This window comes from Lepidothrix coronata, unplaced genomic scaffold (genome assembly GCF_001604755.1).
Source record: "Lepidothrix coronata isolate B3197 unplaced genomic scaffold, Lepidothrix_coronata-1.0 Scaffold27, whole genome shotgun sequence".
Classification (NCBI taxonomy): Eukaryota; Metazoa; Chordata; class Aves; order Passeriformes; family Pipridae; genus Lepidothrix; species Lepidothrix coronata.
In genome coordinates, this window is record NW_016690207.1 from 855,543 (window position 1) to 872,353 (window position 16,811).

A 16,811-nucleotide genomic window follows, 5' to 3' on the forward strand; every position below is an offset into this window, starting at 1 on the left:
GAACAGAAAGTAGCTGAGATGAAAAGCTAATGAAATGACAAACCCCAAACAGAATGGACAAATTAAAGGGTGTTTGGAGTCAGACAGGGAGGGGAGAGCAAGCCAAGGATTCAGGTCTGCCCCTTGGCCTCCTGCATCTCTGCCTGGTCCAGGCTCCATCCCTCTGGTGACACCTGAGCCCCTGCTGGGTTCCATCACACAAAAGGAGGCTGCCCTGACATCCCTCGTGGCTCCACGCTCCAGGGATCCTGTTCTGTGGACTCCAACATATTTGCCATGTTGTACAACCACCCCATGTGCAGCCAGGAAGACTCTCTGCAGCCTGACATGGAAAGATCAATTTTCCTTCTCTTTTTTTTTACCGAGAGAGAGAGAGAGAGAGAGGAGAAACATGTCACAGGCTGAGAAAGGCGCTTAAACTGCGCCGGTGGAGAGGTTAAGTGGGCAGCCTTGACGGGTACACTAATGCTCTGCTGCTCAGGCTGCAGGAGCTGACACTAAAAGCCCTGGTTAAAGACAAGGCTCAGTGTCGGAGCAGTGTAATGAGGTGTTTTGCATCACCCGACCTTGTCGGAGCCATCCCGGCATTCCCAACGTTTCAGGGTGGGTGTTTGCTCCCACTCCTGGCCGTGCTGGCAGCCCCAGCACGCTCCCCTGGGTGGGCAGCCAGGCTGTGCCCACACAACGGGCTCTCGTCTCTCAAAGTCTCTCCACGTTCCAAAACCTCTCGTCCCAGACCTGAGCTCCGAAACATCAGCACAGACCCAAAGGGTGCCATCCCAAGCCGTGGTATTCCCTGCAAAAGTGCCACCTCCCCCTTCTCTCCTTGCCCATTCACTCCCAGCCTTCCCGAAACGGAGCAGCCTGGCACCCGTGAGCACAGGCTGGGGATGGATCCACAAGTGACGGTGCATCCCATCCCACAGATTCCCACGGAATGGCACAGCGGGAAGTGCCGTGCTCCCTGTGTACAGATTGCTGCATTCACAGCTGGGAAAGCCTCAGGGCTCCCATTTCTCTCCCTCCTTGGAAGCTGCACAGTGGCCCTGGAGTGGGCAGCTGGGGGAAGAGCAGAGCCCATATGAGCAAGCCCCGGGCAAACCCCTGGCGAGACCCACGGGATGTTCTCCAGCTGCATCCCGAGGCATCCCCGGCCATGCTCCAGCTCCCCGCAGGGTCCCTCGTGCTGCAGAGCCCTGGAGACACCAAAAAGGCAACTTAGAGTGATAAAAAAACCCACTCTATTTTAAAGCTTTTAAGGGAATATTGTGAAGAATGGAAAGGGGTTTTGATCTTTCTTTTTCCCCAAACTCCGAAAAAAAAAAAAGCTTTTAAAATAAATAGCTGACAATGTCTCTTATTTGAGTAATTCTTTGCCAGCAATAAATGTGTCACTCTAAAGTGCTTTATTTAGAAATAAAAAAATGTTTTTCTTTGTAGAGTGTTCCACATTACAGCAAGTTCCAGGCTGGGAGCAAAATCCTCCTCCTCTCGCCGCATCCCCCTCCCTGCATGATACATTCATATATTCTCCTATAATCTGATCTAGGTTATAAAAATATAAAAAAAAAAGGAGAAAAAATAGAGAGACATCTGACATTTCCCTTTATGCCTGGTTTAACTTTTTTATGACTGCCTGGGTTCGCTTCATTGGAGAATTTCTCCCTTTAAATGAGTTTCCTGTTTTATGCTGAAATTTTCCTTTAGACAAACCTGGTAATTTTTCAAGTTAAAATGTGTATGTTTTAAGCACTTGGGAAGCTTAAGGATCCGACTGACGGGGACATAAATCCCAGTTTATTCACACTGGAGTCCCTGTGTCTAACTGATCCTTTAAGGAAAAAAAAAAAGAAAGAGGCAAGAATGAGCCTGGCACATTACTCACTTGTTTTACAGTAGGAAAAAAAAAAAGCCTCAAACTGTCAATCTGGTGAGTAATTTATTAGTATCTGCTCACACTTCCAAGCCTTTATGTGCTAAAGGCAGGGAAGGCAGCACTTCCTTGTGCACTTTTTAAATAAGAGACGAGGGGGCTGATGGGGCCTCCCTGCTCTGGGGCAGCTTCTCAGGGCAAGGGACAAGGATGCCCGAAGGGTTCCAGCTCTGCCCAGTGGGTACCAATCCCCCTCATCCTCCCTTCTGCTCCCTGCTGATGTCAAGCTCCTGGAATGCAAGATCCTGTGCTGAACACGGGCAGGACGAGCCCTGTGGTTTGGTAACAAGGAGGAGGAAAAAGAGACGATCAAAAAAAAGCAGGGACGTAAATGACCAAAATTATTTCTCAGACAGAGCAGGGAAGGAAAGCGCCCAGCGTGCCTTAGGGTGGTGCTGAGCAGCGTTTGCAGACGGCCGGGCCCGCGGTGGAGTGCGGGGCTGGGAACAGACGGTGACACCGCCGGGAACCCCGAGCGGTGCCTCCAGCAGCACTGGCGGCCCCGCATGAGAATCGCTCCTCTGTGCTGAGCCAGAGAGGGGCTGCGGGGACGGGGCTGCTTTCACCGGGGCAGCGTCCCCAGGATTAAACCTTGGAAGCCACATAAAGCTTATTTCTGAAAGGCGTGGAAGAAAGGCAGGGAAGCAAAACTTCAGGGGAGAGCAAGAAGCCAGGTTTGGAGAGATCTCCTCCTTCTCCTCCTCCTCTGAGCCTTGATCACCACCCTGGAGCCGTCCTGGCTCTCTGACTGCCACACCAGCACCTGAGCACCGCCCTCTGCAGCACCCAAGACAGACACCAGCATTTTCCCCTGTCCTTCCTGTGGCTGGAGATGGCAGGCATCCCCATGGCTGGTGAGCTCCTGTCAGCCTGTCAGAGGGAAAATCACTGTCCCCTACCCTCCAGCCAATTCCGCGGGTGGTTCTGGGGGAAAAGCAGCTGGGGAGAGGCTCTGTCTGACAAATGCACTTCCATCTCCATCCCAGTTCCTCCTCTGGTTCCTCCTCTTGTCCCTACAGGATCAGGGCAAAGCCACCAGAACACCAGGGGCTCCTGTGTCCCCCAGCAAAGGAAACAGAGGCTGAGGGCCAGGGGGGACTCAGTTCCAGCAGAGGCTCAGCTTTGGGGTTTCATCCAAATGCCTAATTAAATTCTCAGAGTGCTAACTGCTCGGGATCCAACACAAATAGCTGCACAAGCCAGAGGTAAGGCAGGGAAAGGATGGAGAGGAGGGGAAAGCAGGGAGAAACCTAAACCAAATAAATTAATTAAACAAATAAATAGGGAGAGAAATAACACAGGGAAAATAACCTAAAAGCAGCGGCAGCCCTGGCCGCCGGAGCACTCATTAGCAGCGGGAGAGGAGGGAAGTGTCTCGCTGTCTGGGGCTGTCATCCTTCATCCTGACGAGCACTTAGGGAGTCGCGACCCCTTTCAGCATCGCCATACAGGCAATCAGCCCCTCGCATCGGTCACTGCCGCCGCGCCACAGCCCCGCCTCGGCACAGGCACGCGCGGAAAGCAGGATATTATATCCCCGGGAAGCAGGGATGGGGGAGGCAGCTGCCCACACCACCCCCCCTGCCTGCAGCTCACACCCCAAGGTGGGCAGGGAACAGGCAGCAGCAAAGGCAGGAGCTGCCGAGCCTCAGCCCCATTTGATGCCCACAGCCCTCGGGTTGCCCCCTGGCCCCTTGCCCTGGGAGAGGCCCAGGGAGCAGCACATCCATTCTGCACATGAGCTGTCTCTGGGAGGCAGAGCTGTCAGCAAACACTGATTTCAGCTGGGTTTAAAGGGAAAAAATCCAGTGTCATCTGCTGAGAAGGAGCCCGGGAGCATTTGTGGCCAGGCCAGGGGCTGGGGGGTGGCTGTGACCCCTGGGTCACAGTGGAAGGAGGATCCCAGGCTGGCATGTTCCCAGGGCTCCATGGAGGCAGGCAGAGCTGCTCCTGGGGCACAGCTGGCTGCCTCTGCCCAGCTCCCCTTGAGCACTGGGATAATCTGGAGCATGATTAGCGCTGAGAGAGGCTGAGCTGGAGCCTCAGAGGCGCTGCCATTGCCTCTGCCCAGTGCTGAACAGCAGATCACTGCCTGGACAACGGGAGCAACTGCCGTGAGAGGGAAGAGGACGTGGCAGTCCTGGGCTTGTTCCAGCCAGGGAGAACCACAGGAGCAGGGGCACAGGGCTGAAAGCCTCTTTCCAAACTAACCTGGCCCTGAGTGACACAGGAGCAGAAGATGCTCCCCAGAGGAGGGGATGCTCTGCGCTCACCAGGGTCTGGGCTGCATCACCTTGGAAAGACAAACAGCTGAGCTCACACGGCATTCTCCCTGCAGGAATAGCTCATTCCCTCCCACAGACCTCCCCAGTCCAGCTGGGATGGTTCACACTGGGGGCAGTTGCTCTCACACAAACGTGCCATGTGCTGCACAGCACCAGCCCCCCCCGGCCCTGCTGCCCCCGAGCCAGGCGGGAACGAGCCGCGCTCTGCGCTGGGTTATGGTGACACAGAGCCAGCAGTGTCAGTGTTCCCTCTCCACGAAAGAGCACTGGGTTATGGTGACACAGAGCCAGCAGTGTCAGCGTTCCCTCTCCACGAAGCCACAGCTCCGAACGTACCGAGACACCTCTGGATTTCCTCTGCAAACATCGCCTGTTCCGCCGGACTGTTTGCTCCTCGTCAACACAGGGGAAATTTGTCTGGGTGCTTCAACACCTCGAGAGCAAACAGTGTGTGGTTATTTAAGCAAAAAAAAGCAAACACTTCTTCCACTGAAATGTGAAGTTAAAAAAGACAAGGGAAGGAAGGGACGTGCCTGTACCCTGTAGGAAGGTGCAGAGCATCAGGACCGCCCTGGCAGTGCCGGGACAGGCAGCTCCATGACAGGGAGCTGGGGCACAGGCCCCAGACTGGCTTTGCCACAGTCATTGGGCTCATGCCCCTTTTTGGGGAGCCCCTACTCAGGCCCATGCCCTGCATGGGGTGTCACAGCCTGCCAGCAGGGCCATGCCAAGGCACCTCAGGTTTGGAGCCGCCACTGCCACTCCAGCTCAGGCCTTTAATTTTTATTTATTTCTTTCTCTATTTTCATTTAACTGAAACTGAACCTCTGTTCTGGTTTCCCTGATTCCATAAAGGGATATCGGTTACACTGTGAGTCCAATTTATTCTTTTCTACATATTCATTAAATCCCAGGTTGTTACTGCACTATTTAATGGAATTGATGGTGTAATTAAGCTACAGGCAGACATTAACCACCAGAACTGTCAGGGAGGTTTAGGATCCTTTACTGCTCTGCTCCTGGTGTTATATGGCTCCTAACTTCATAACACTGACTCCAGCCAGTTGGTTCAAACCACACACTTCCCACCTAGTGCATGCCCAGAGCCCAGTCCAGAGCAGCCCCAGTGGCACCGGGGTGATGCCCTTGGCCAGGGCCTCGCTGCCACATCCCCACACACATGCTGTGTCCCACTGGCATTTTGCAGGATGGCATTTATGCTTTCTGTGCCTTGCTCACTGTCCTCTACCCATCTGCTTTGGAACACACCTTCCCCAGGGGTATTTTCTAACACAAACACACCGTGGCCTCTTTGGAATCAATCCCGATTCACCCCAACAGAAGCAGGTGAGCTGTACCCCCCTCACACATCCATCAGTGAGATGCACGAGCTTCGGGTTTCATAACATGAGAATCATGATCTCATCCTATTGCTGGGGGCTGGAATAAGGGAGCAGCCTGGGACAGTTTGCAAATCACTCTGAGGTTCACCACGGGGCGATGTGCTGCTGTTCTCACAAACATCAGCTCCAAAGACATGAGCAGCTCCAACCCAGGTGTGTGTGTGCCTGACCCGATTTTCACTCATATTCAGGTAAGTGGATCCAGTTTGAGGTGGCTCACAGTCCTGCCCAACCACTCTGCCCTGTGCCAAAATCCTCTTTTCTCCCCCACAATCAAATCTGCTCTGGTCCCTGCCCGCCTCATCCCCTGGTAGAGGGAAGCACAAACCACAGACACCAGCTGGAACAAAGGCAGCACCGAGGCATTCAAATGCTCCCTGGCACTGGGGTGCCTCCCTCCTCCTGGGCTTGAACACCTCCCTGTGCTCCCTGACACCTTTGGTTCCTGCTAAACCTGGTGCAAACACCCCAGCAGATAAATACCTGCCCACTGGAGGGTACCTGAGCACAGAAATCAGGCTTTGCCAGCCAAGGAGGAAATGTCCAGCTCTGGGGGGAGGCTGGAGCAGAGGGAAGCTGGTGGGCAGCACCCACACTCCACGGGGGCAGCCACAGCTCTTCCCTGCTCCCTGCCCAAGGCTGAACCTCCCAAAGGCTTTGCAGGCTGGAGGGGAGGCCGCAGTAATAATGCCTTTGCGTTCAGAGATTGCTTCCCAGTGCCTTATCTGCCCGGAGATATCAGCATCTGATCACACGGTAATTACCAGGCCAGATTTGCACTAATTGGCTCTCTGGAGTAAAGTTACCTCGATCTGCGTGTCCTGGGTGCTCAGCAGGCAGCGATTTACAGCCCAACAGGTTCAGCGGGACGATCTAACAGGGATTAGCTGCAGCCACCAGCCGGGGAGCCCGGGACCCTTGCCAGACACACGGCTGCAAGCTTTAGGGAAAAAACATGGCTTTTTAGGGAAAAACCGTGGCTGTGGGCTCTGCCACCATCTGTGCACAGCCCGGGTACCCCCTCAGCTCCCACTCTGTTCATGGCTTGGCTTTGGGTGGTGTCTGGTTTGCATAATGGGATGATATAATAACGCAGTGGCTTTTAAGAGGGGACAGATCCAAAGCAGGGGTGGGTGTCCTGTGGGAAAGGGAGGCTCCTGGGCTTGCCTGCAGGACAGGGAGAGCTGGAGGGGATCTTGGGGAGCATAACCCTGTACCCCAGCACCAAGACAGCCACGGGAAAAGGGGCTTCAGCTTCTCCTGGAAACCATCAGCCTTGGAGGCTCTTTGCCCTCCCCAGGTGCAGCATTGCTCCCACGCCCATCCTGCAGCACCAGCAGATCTTGCTTCCACCAAGTTCAACTGATTTTTCTATTCCTCCCACAGTGTGCCTGGAGTGACCAAATGCCATCTTTCCATGTCTTTTTTCCTTGTTTTTGTTTCTGTAATACCATATGTTTTGGAAGGCAGGGTACCTCAAAGGCACCCCAAAATGAAACCCACCAGTTAAACATGGGAAATTACTATTCTGTTTTACTGCAGTTTCAGCTAAAAAATGGAGACTAAGGAAAATCATGCAGAGAAGCTAAGTTGGGGATTCTTTTTTTTTTTTTTAATCAGTTTTCTTTACTGAGATGAAAACACCTCAGAAAATCTCCAAATCATCACCTGGGTGATGGGAGTTGGTAACACGGAGAGGGGGCCCTTCCCTGGGGCAGGATTTTTAATAACTTCCTCACCACGGGAGGCTGTTAGAGAATCTCAGCTGGAAGATTTTTTTCACCCAGCTGGATCTTGCAGTCTTCTTACATCATTAACTCACCGAGATAATTTCTGAAGAGGGGTTTGTTTGGAGCTGGTTTGATTTCCTTCCTGACAAACCTTCCAGGTAAATCTCAGTGCTTTTTCGTTTTCCAAGGGAGAATAAAGTCTCTGATGTGACAATCACTGTGTCCTGCTGGACCAGCACTATTGTCCCAGGGTAAGGGAATGCAGATGACAAGTTGTGTGGCTCCTTTGCAGCAGCAAGGGCTCTGCCTGATGGATCCTGGCTGCTCTGCTGAGCACTGTCCCCGAAATGCCGGAGCTGGTCCCGCTGGGATGCGATGCCAGACAAGGCACAGCAGTGCTGGGGCAGCAGCAGAGCTCAGAGCCCCCCCCAGTGCCGTGTCCTGCTCCTCAGCTCACGCTTCAATTGGCAGGTTTGGGGCTGAGAAGAAATGTTTCTTTCACAGCACATTACCAGCAATCACAGTCTTTCTTTCCCCTTTATATCTAAAGAAATCCTTGCTATTGCCAGGGCCAGAGGTCAGCTCTTTCCTTTCTGCTGCTCTCTCTGCCACACGTCTGCTCTGCTTCTCCTTTTCCATTGCTCTGGAGTTTGTAACAGGTTGGGTTTTTTTTTTCTTACCTTCAGCTGAGCACTTGGGTTTTGATGATTTTTTTTTTCTTAGTATTTCTTTTCAAGAGCCTTGCAAACAAGACTCCAGACTTTGGGACTGTTTGGGCACCCATCCATCTCTTGAACAGTGCGACTCCGGTCAGCTCCTGGTCTAGCAGGAGTACCACCAGGTCATATTTTAAGTCCTTAGCAAATTGTTACTGGAAAATGACCCTGCAGCCATGAGTTTCCCAACTCAGTAATCCAACTGCTGCTCTTGCACTGCTTTTAAATGAGTTGCCTTTTAATTCTATCAAGCGCTCCCTTGGTCTCACTGCACGGGGAAGGATAAATATTGCTCCTACTCCAGGAAACAAAGTGGCTTTGACTGAGAAAATACGCCTTGGGGAAAAATTGGTCTGGCCTGGCTGTTGTGGATGACATGGGGGGAGAGGGAAGGGGAGTGTCTCTGTCCAGGGCTGCTCCCCTGTGCTCCCTGGCCTCTCCCCACGGCTCATCCCCAGCTCAGAGGGATGACTTGGGAGTGACAGGGGAACCCAGGCTCCATTACACCCGAGTCGTTTGTCACTCTGCAAGGAGCAGTGACAAGGAGGACAATTAGTGCGAGCAGGAGGTGATGTTTATGATGTGGAGCCTCGTCCATTAGCCAAGTGTTTATCAGTTGGGTGTTTGCCCATCCCTGAAGGGCAATGAGGGAGTTGGTGGGGTCAGCAAAAGGCCTCGCCATCCTTCTGCAGAGACTCAGCTTTCATTAAAGGGATCATAAAAATTAAATAATAAAGCAGTTCTCTGCTGTCACTTGTGGCAAAGCCGCCCTGAGCAGCAGAGGCAGCTGATGCTGCCTGTGTTTGCAGAGAGCCTGGACCAGGATTCCCCAAGCAAGGAGAACCACAGGGCAGAGTGGGCAGGGGATGCCCCACATTAAGCATTTGTGGGTGGGGGGATTCAGTGCATCACTGTTCTATGGATTCTGCAGCTGTAGCTACCAAGGAGCCATCACACTGTCACTGCTTTTAATCCTCAGTCAGCACAGGGCACAGGAAAGGTTTAATTTCTTGAAGTGTAGCCTCAGTTTGCAGATGTGGCTCAGGAAATGGATTCACTCAAAGCAGAACAAACCCACGGGGTCGCCACAAGGCAGAACTGTGACAGGACATGGCACGTCCTTCCTCCCCAGGCAGCCTCGAGCCACTTCTCCCCAAAGATCCACCGCTGGGCTTCGCCACTGCATTCAGTTCTCCTTCCAGGGGGCAGGGGGTTTCCCACATTTGGCACATGCTGTCATCCTGCTCAGCCTGAATTTCCCAGCGAGGCCGAGGCGGAGACCTGGGCTTCCCAGGGACGTGTCCCATTTTCTGCTTTCTGCTCTGGCAGAGCTCGGGAGCCCGCGGAGAGGGACGTGCTGCGCCGCTCCCTGCCCAGAGCGCTGCTCCGGCAGCCTCACGACGGGCTCCTGGTTGTTTTTGCTGTACCTGTGGGTGGATGTGGGAGTCTTTGATCATCTGGGATTACTGCAGCATTATGAGCTTTCAAACAGCAGCGAATGCTCTGGATACAAAAGTGGGTCATGTACGGTGCTGTGCCGGGGATGCTTTGATGCGCAGGGAGAGGGGGAGGCCGGCACGGAGGATGGAAGGATGGACCGGCCATGGTTTGCACGGTGCAGGTTCAACTTCAGTTCAAATCTGGGAGTTTTGCTGGGCGTGCTGGCAGGGCTGCCTGGGGACAAAAGGCTCTCTGTGGAAATGGAGGACTGCCTGTTTCCAGAGATAAGGAGGAAATGTGGGAGATGGAGGCATGAACAGGCTTCCCTGTGCCCAGCACTGAGCTTCCTCCTCTCGCTGGCCCCGGAGTGGTGCAGAACACAGGAGCTGCTGGGAGGTGGGAATCACACCCAGCCACAGCCCCATCCCATATTCCCTCAGATGTGTTCTGCTGCTAATGAAATAATGTAAGAGACATCATTCCCCGTCACTTCCAGTTACACCCCCCACGCCAGAGCCTGCCACCGTCCCCTCTTCGCGAGGGTAACAAACCTCTGCTAAAAAGAAAGGCCATTAATAATAATTACCACAAAGAAGAAAAAAATAAACCTCTCTCTTTCTCTCTCTTTTTTAATGAGCCCTAAAAAAATAAGTTTCTTAATTGAAAAGCTTTCTACTTTGGAGTCAGCTCCAGCACTTCAGAGCAGCCCAAGCAGAGCTGGCAAGCCAAGATGAAACGGAGGAGTGGGTCAGACAGTGCCTTATGGGGGCTGAGAGACAGACCTCAAAGCCAGGGGCACATGGACACCATCACTGACATTCAAGGAACTATCAACAAGGCACTAATTGGATTGAAAGGAGGCAGCAGATGGAAAGAACCAAAGCAGGAAAACAGCTTTGGAGCAAACATCATTAGAAAGAGAAGTTTAGGCAAGGAAGAGGAGCCAGTCCTGAGCACAGGAGCCACATGAGGGAGGCTCTTGGAGAGCCCCCAGTACTCCCTGTGCCCACGGGGAGGATCAGCAGGCTGGGGCTTCTCCTCCTGCCTCTGCCACAGGCTGTGGGGGCTCAGCACGATGATCCACTCAGTGGAGCAGAGGAGAAGCCGGCGCAGGTCGTGGGAGGGTGCGAGCGGCTCCGTGAGCAGGACCTGCTCCCTCAGGGTCTTATGCAGAGGCTGTAATTCAATTCTGAGCAAAACTCATCGAGGGCAGGGAGTAATCTCCTCTCGTCTGGAAGGGGCCAGAGGATTTATGAACCCACCTGTCTGGTGGTGAAGTGCCCTCTTGGTAAATGCTTTGCTAAGCGTTCGTTCATCTTCCTCCCTGGCAGCGGCGGTGCAAGGACAGGCAGCCCCGAGCAGGGGGGAGGAGGGGACAGCAGGGACATTAGCTTGGCCTGATGATCACTCTCCATTCAGGACTGGGTACTGACCCACAGGATGACAAGGGGCCCCAGGAGAATTAATTTAAACCACTGCTGTGGTGCAGAAGGCCGAAAGCCACGAGCCACCTGCATGGTACAGCTGGCACCAGATCATTTCCCATTCCCATTTCATAACTATTAAGCTAAAGCTTTATCAGCTGGCAAGACAGGCCCCACTGCTGGAGCATCCATCGCTCTGATGTGAACAGGTCACTGAGAATAGCCACGGACATGCAGCCCCCAAGTGATGAGGGCTCATTTCCCCGCCGCACACGTGCCCGTGCGGGATGGCTGCTCTTCCTGTGGCATTCACTGCCTGGCAGCTGCCCAGCCCCGGGCACAAAATGCTTCCACTGAGGCTTGATCGATCACCTCTCACATTTGGACACTCACTCGCTGGATTAATGAGCCGTGGGATCCAGGATGTGGCAACGTGCTCTTCCTACCGGCATCGATGTGGCCTCTCCCCCCGTGGCTGACCCAGAGCCAAGGTACAGCCCTGAGTGCCCACAGTGTCAGCACCCACAGCAGCCCATCCTGCTCCCTGTGCATCGTGCTGGGGAGCTGGGAACAGCTGGAATCACTCAGGACATCTCCAGAGAGCCCAATATTTAGAAGATAGGAAGAGCCAGTGTGGGCTCAGCACCCAGATGCTTTGGTGCTCCTCTCCCACCCCTTTCCATATTTCCAACTTTTGTGCCCTTGCTCAATAGACCCTATTTGTGGCATAGCCCACACAGAATTACCAGAAGCCCAAAGTACATTATTTTTGTGCAGCCAAATATTTTTCTCAGCAGACACCCCAGCTTGGCCAGCGTGCCCCTGCTGCGCTGGCCCTTAAAGTGGCTCCACAGATTGGACATTAACATCGTTGGGATAAATGATGTAAGGAAGAAAAGGGATACAACAGCTACCATCAGGCTCTACCTCCCAAATTGGCTCAGAGAAATTAGCAGGAAGGAAGGAAGGATCAGACAAAATGATAAACCCGCTTACCTGCTCATTAATTTAATCTCTTCTTTTTTTCCTCCCCTCTCCCAGCCTTGTGGTTTCTGTAACTGTAGGGAACCAGAGAACAGCAAAGTCCTAGATGAAAGGGAGACGACGTCTGGAAGCACAAAGATTAAAGGAGAGTTTTTAGGATTAGCCTTTGATTATTATTTTTTTTGTGTGTGTCTTGGGTTTGTGGTGATTATTCCTGCTCCTCTCCGAGCAATCCTTCTGGGTGTATCTGAGGGAGCTCATGGGCTCTCCAGCAAGTTCCGTGTATTTTTCCAAGGACACAGCAATAAATGTGCACCAGCCCCTTCTCCCCTTCCCCGTGCTGCAGCTGGCAGCGTTCCCCTGGGGCAGTGATTGAGTGGCTGCGAGTTTGCAGGCTGTTTGTGAGCAGGGACCACAGAGCTGCTCCTAAATCACTCAGGCTTGGATTTATGAAGCGGGGCCTGGCTGGGGATGGTGGGAGAGCCTGGGAGAGCCTGGCCCAGCCAGGGAGCAGCCCTGGAGCAGGAGGGCTCCTTCCTCCAGCACCAGGGGAGCAGGAAGGTGGGTGCAGGGCTGGCCAGGGCTCAGGGGGCTCCTCCTGGCAGTGCTCCTTACCTGCTCCATTGGTGCAGCCTCCAGTGGAAAGGTCCAGCACCAGAGGAACAGATCCCAGCTGTGCTCACCTAGAGGGGAACAAGGAGAGGCTGTCTTAGGTAACTTCTGCAAGAGATGTGCACCATGGCCATGCATGGATGTATGGACTTCATTTGGAACAGCTTTTTCCTGTTGAGTCCCATCTGGAAAGCAGGCTTAGCCCCAAAAGGAGGACTCAGGTTCTGGTGATGAAGAACCAAAGCAAACTGTGAGGTGCAAGTGGCAGTGGGTGCTGTGTCCCAGCAGGGCACAGGCAGGATGAGGACGAGATACTCCCACCCACCTGTGCAGACCCACAGTGACCAGGCAAAGCCAAGCACCATCAATTTTGTTTAGCCAACATCCCTGGAGCGTTTCCAAAACCAGCATCAAAACAAACAAATAAAGCAGCAAACCCGGGTGAATTTCCGGCGTGAAAAAAACAAACAATTTTCTTGCTAAGAAAAACAACCGAAGGCCATTGCTGGGAGCCAGCCGAGACAGGGCAGCTCAGCACAGCCCGGCACAGCCCCTGCTCCCACCTCAGCCCCTGCTCTCTCATGCAGGCAGAGCTGTGGCAGCAATCGATGGAGCAGCGAGATGGAGAGGAGGCTGCACCAGGCTCAGAATGTGATTTATGATCTCGCAGCCAGGCTGAAGGGCTGCGGGTGGGCTCTCACAGGGCCAGTAGGCAGCCTGCAATTAGGTGACCCCCCGGGTGTCCCTATTGATTCTGGGGAGGAAGGTGTACTTTTCTCATTACGCCCCTGGCAGCAGCAGCGGCTGGGCTGTGGCAGGAGGTCCTGGCACAGGAGCAGCTCTGGGTGCAGTTCAGGGGTCACTGGCAGCCTGGCAGGGTGCGGGTGCACACGGTGCTCACCAGGCACCCCTGCTCTGGGGGCTGGCTCTGCTCTCCCATCTGGGGCAGATGGGCACCAATGTGTTCCTGTCGCCCGCTCTGGCCACCTTTGCTGCTGCTCACGATGTCCCAGCTGCTCGGGCCAGGCCAGGCTCTGCTGGCACCTCTGCCTTCCATGACAAGTCCCCCGCTTCAGGCCTGGGAGTAAAGAGTTCATTTCTCAAGCGATGCTGCCTCCTCCTCACTCGTTAAACAAAGGAGGGGGAAGAGCTCGACAAGACAGAGTTCCTAAATTAATCAGCACAGTTTCCTAACGAATGCCCTTTATGTTTTACATAATAATATAAAGCTTTTTTTGGAGACAACAGCCTCCTACATCAAAGATCCCTCTTTCCCACTCTGAACTTTTGAGCCCTTCTCCTCACAATTAATGCAAAAAGATCTAAATAAAGTTGGAGAGCAGCTCGAGATCATATCTGGAATGAGGCAGCAGGGCTGGCCCTGCTCAGCGGGCACCAGCACATCACTGGCTGCTCCTGCCTGCAGGAACCTGCTCTGCCTTTGCTTGGCTGCATGTGCACATGGAGAGAGGTGGAACTGCTGGAGCAGCCACAGCGACCGGGGGTTGTGGTGCTCCGTGGCTCTGAACTGGCATCACTGCCTGAGAGGTGGCTCAGAGGAGGAGGTTTAATTTAATTCTGCAACCTCCAAGCCTGTGCCTGGATGCTTTGCACTGTGTGTTGTGCAAACACAGCGGGACAGGCTCTGGTGCCCATATTTACCCTGCTCCCTGGCCAGCCTGGAACACTCTGGGAGCTTAATGCAGGATAATGCCTGAGGGCTGATGACCAAGGGCATCTGCACCAGCCCTGCCAGCCCTTGGTTGGCTGATGTAGGTACAAAGCTTGGCCATTTCCCTTCAGAGGAGCACATGCAGGACTCACAGAGGGCTGATACAGCAACAGCCCAGGAGCAAGATCTCTGTGGTTTAGTCCATACGGTGGTGATCAGTCATAGGTTGGATGTGATGATTTTGGAGGTTATTTACCACCTTAACGATCCTGTGACTCTACGATATCTCCAGCCTAGATGAAGGCTCCCACTCCTTCCTCTTCATCCTCCTCTTCACACAGCATCCTTTGGGAGAGCCCGGCCAGTCCCAGCACATGGGAGCCGTGGGTGTGCTGAGCTCCTGAGTCCACTCTGCCCCATGCCAGGATCTCTCTGTCCTGTTCCGGCTGGATGAGCTCTGTCACTGCTATTCTCGGCTCTCTGCAAAATGCTAATTGCTGCGCTTGACCTCCCCGGGATAATGAGGGGAAACCTCCCCTAATTAGCACTGCAGTCTGTGGGTGAGAGAAACCAAATGTTGACTGTAGAGCGGCTGCACTTACTGTAAATTCCAACATATGCTGTGGAAAAACGCCGCCCAAATAAGGCTTCGGAAGCACAGGGTGTTTAAATAATAATGAATACTCACTGCTGTTTATTACAGAACAGAACCTAATCAAGGCAAAGCTGTGGTGGCGTGTCCTCCTCCCTGCCAGGACGCGTGAGAAGGGCCAGCAGCGGAGGCGCGGGAATCCCCGGGACACAGACAGGCTGCAGCAGGAATTCCAGGTGTGTGCACAGGATTTCCAGGCATTAGCAATAAGACCTGCGGTGTCCCTTGAGGGGACCCTGCGGGACAGCTGCAGTGAGGGCTTGCAGCTGGTGAGACGTTCTCCAGCACTTACAGGTTTCTGCTGGTCACTTGCGGTAGTCCAAAGCATATAAAATATTTATTTGCTCCTAATTAGGTGTAATTACCACTTAACCTGGAGGAGGGATGTACCCAGCGTGCCCAGCAGCTCGATACACTCACAGCTGAATAGCCTCTGCTGCAGATAATTAAAAGAGAAGGGCTCCTGCCTGCCTTGGCCTCGTGCAGCCGAGTGTTTGCTGAACCCCGTGTGCCCGAGCTCATCCCAGGGCTGCCGGCTCCTCTCAGCGGAGCCCGGAAGCCCAGCCGGCCTCATTTCACTTGCAATTGTAGTGTGGTTATTCCCTCTTCTTAGTAATTCAGCTCCAGCTCGAGCAGTCCTTCCCTCACCCGTTTCCTGCCTCCAAGGAGACCTGCCCGCCCGGCTCTGTCCCTGGCGAGCGGGCTCACGGCTGCTCCTCGCTCGCTCCCGGCCACGGCCTCATCCCTCTGCTGCTCCTCAGAGAGCCGGGGAGGTGAGAACAAATTGTTAATAAGATGCCCAATTAACATTTCTTCAATGAGAGTTATGGCAGGAAAAAGAAACAGGTTCATTCGCATGGTTATTGCTTCCCTGCTCTCGCTCTGTCCTGCACGGATTGACCAAGGATAGTTTCTCCTGCCCACACCAAGCTTTGCCCGAGCCCCAGCTCCAAAGGGACAAGAGGATCACCGACGAATGCTCCCTCTTCCGTCCCCCCTCCTCAAGGAGAACAGTGACAGCTGCCTGAGTTTCAAGGACTTAAACATGTTTGGGCAGAGCTGTGCAAAAAATACTCATTTAGACCAGCACGTGCCCAGGGGCTGAGGGAAAATGCTGTTCCCTCCCTGCAGCACCGAGGTCAGAGCAGCCTGTGGAGAGCCAGCTCCTGGGCATGCAGGAGCCAGCTGTGCTGCCACATTCCAGCCCTGTGCCCACGCCCAGATGCCAGTCCTCCCTGCTCTCCTCCCATGGGATGCCACACCGGGCAGCGGATGCAGCATCTGGCACCGGCTGTGGAAACCATCACATCCACATCAGGCCCTTGCCCAGGACACCCAGACAGCCCCAGTGCTGGTAATCCAGCCCTTCAGGACAAACCCTCCCACCAACTCACTCCAGGACCAGCTGCTGCTGACAGACAGAGGGTTTCTGGGCTTGCTGGACCCAATAAACAGCTGTTCCTCCCCGCTCCCGGCCATCAATCGCAGCTGACAGCCTTCCCCCCATGGTCAGCACTGTGCTTTTCACCTTAATTTCTTAGAAGGGCTTTTTCACCAGTTGGAAACTCATAAATACCACTTTGCAAGCCCAGGTAGGGCTAATGATGGATGGCTGCTCCATAGATATGCCAGAGGCTGTGACCTAATTGTCACCGAAATACTTCCTGATTAACTAATAGATAAAACCCAATTAAAACTTCTGCTCTTCCCAAAGTCCCTGCTGCCTACTATTTTTCCCCTTCTCAAACTCTGTCTTAAATTAGATCCAGCCTGGCTCAACTGCTCTGAACAGATGAGGACACTCTGCCCACCATCTTACCTGCAGCCAAGGGCACTTTTGTGCTGTTTGAGGCCCTGGGGAGGTTTCAATGGACCCAAAGAGGGTTTTGCAGCGAGCCCACAGGTGTAAAATCCCTCTGTAAAACAGAGGATAATGACAGCAGGGAGGGCATGCTCTATT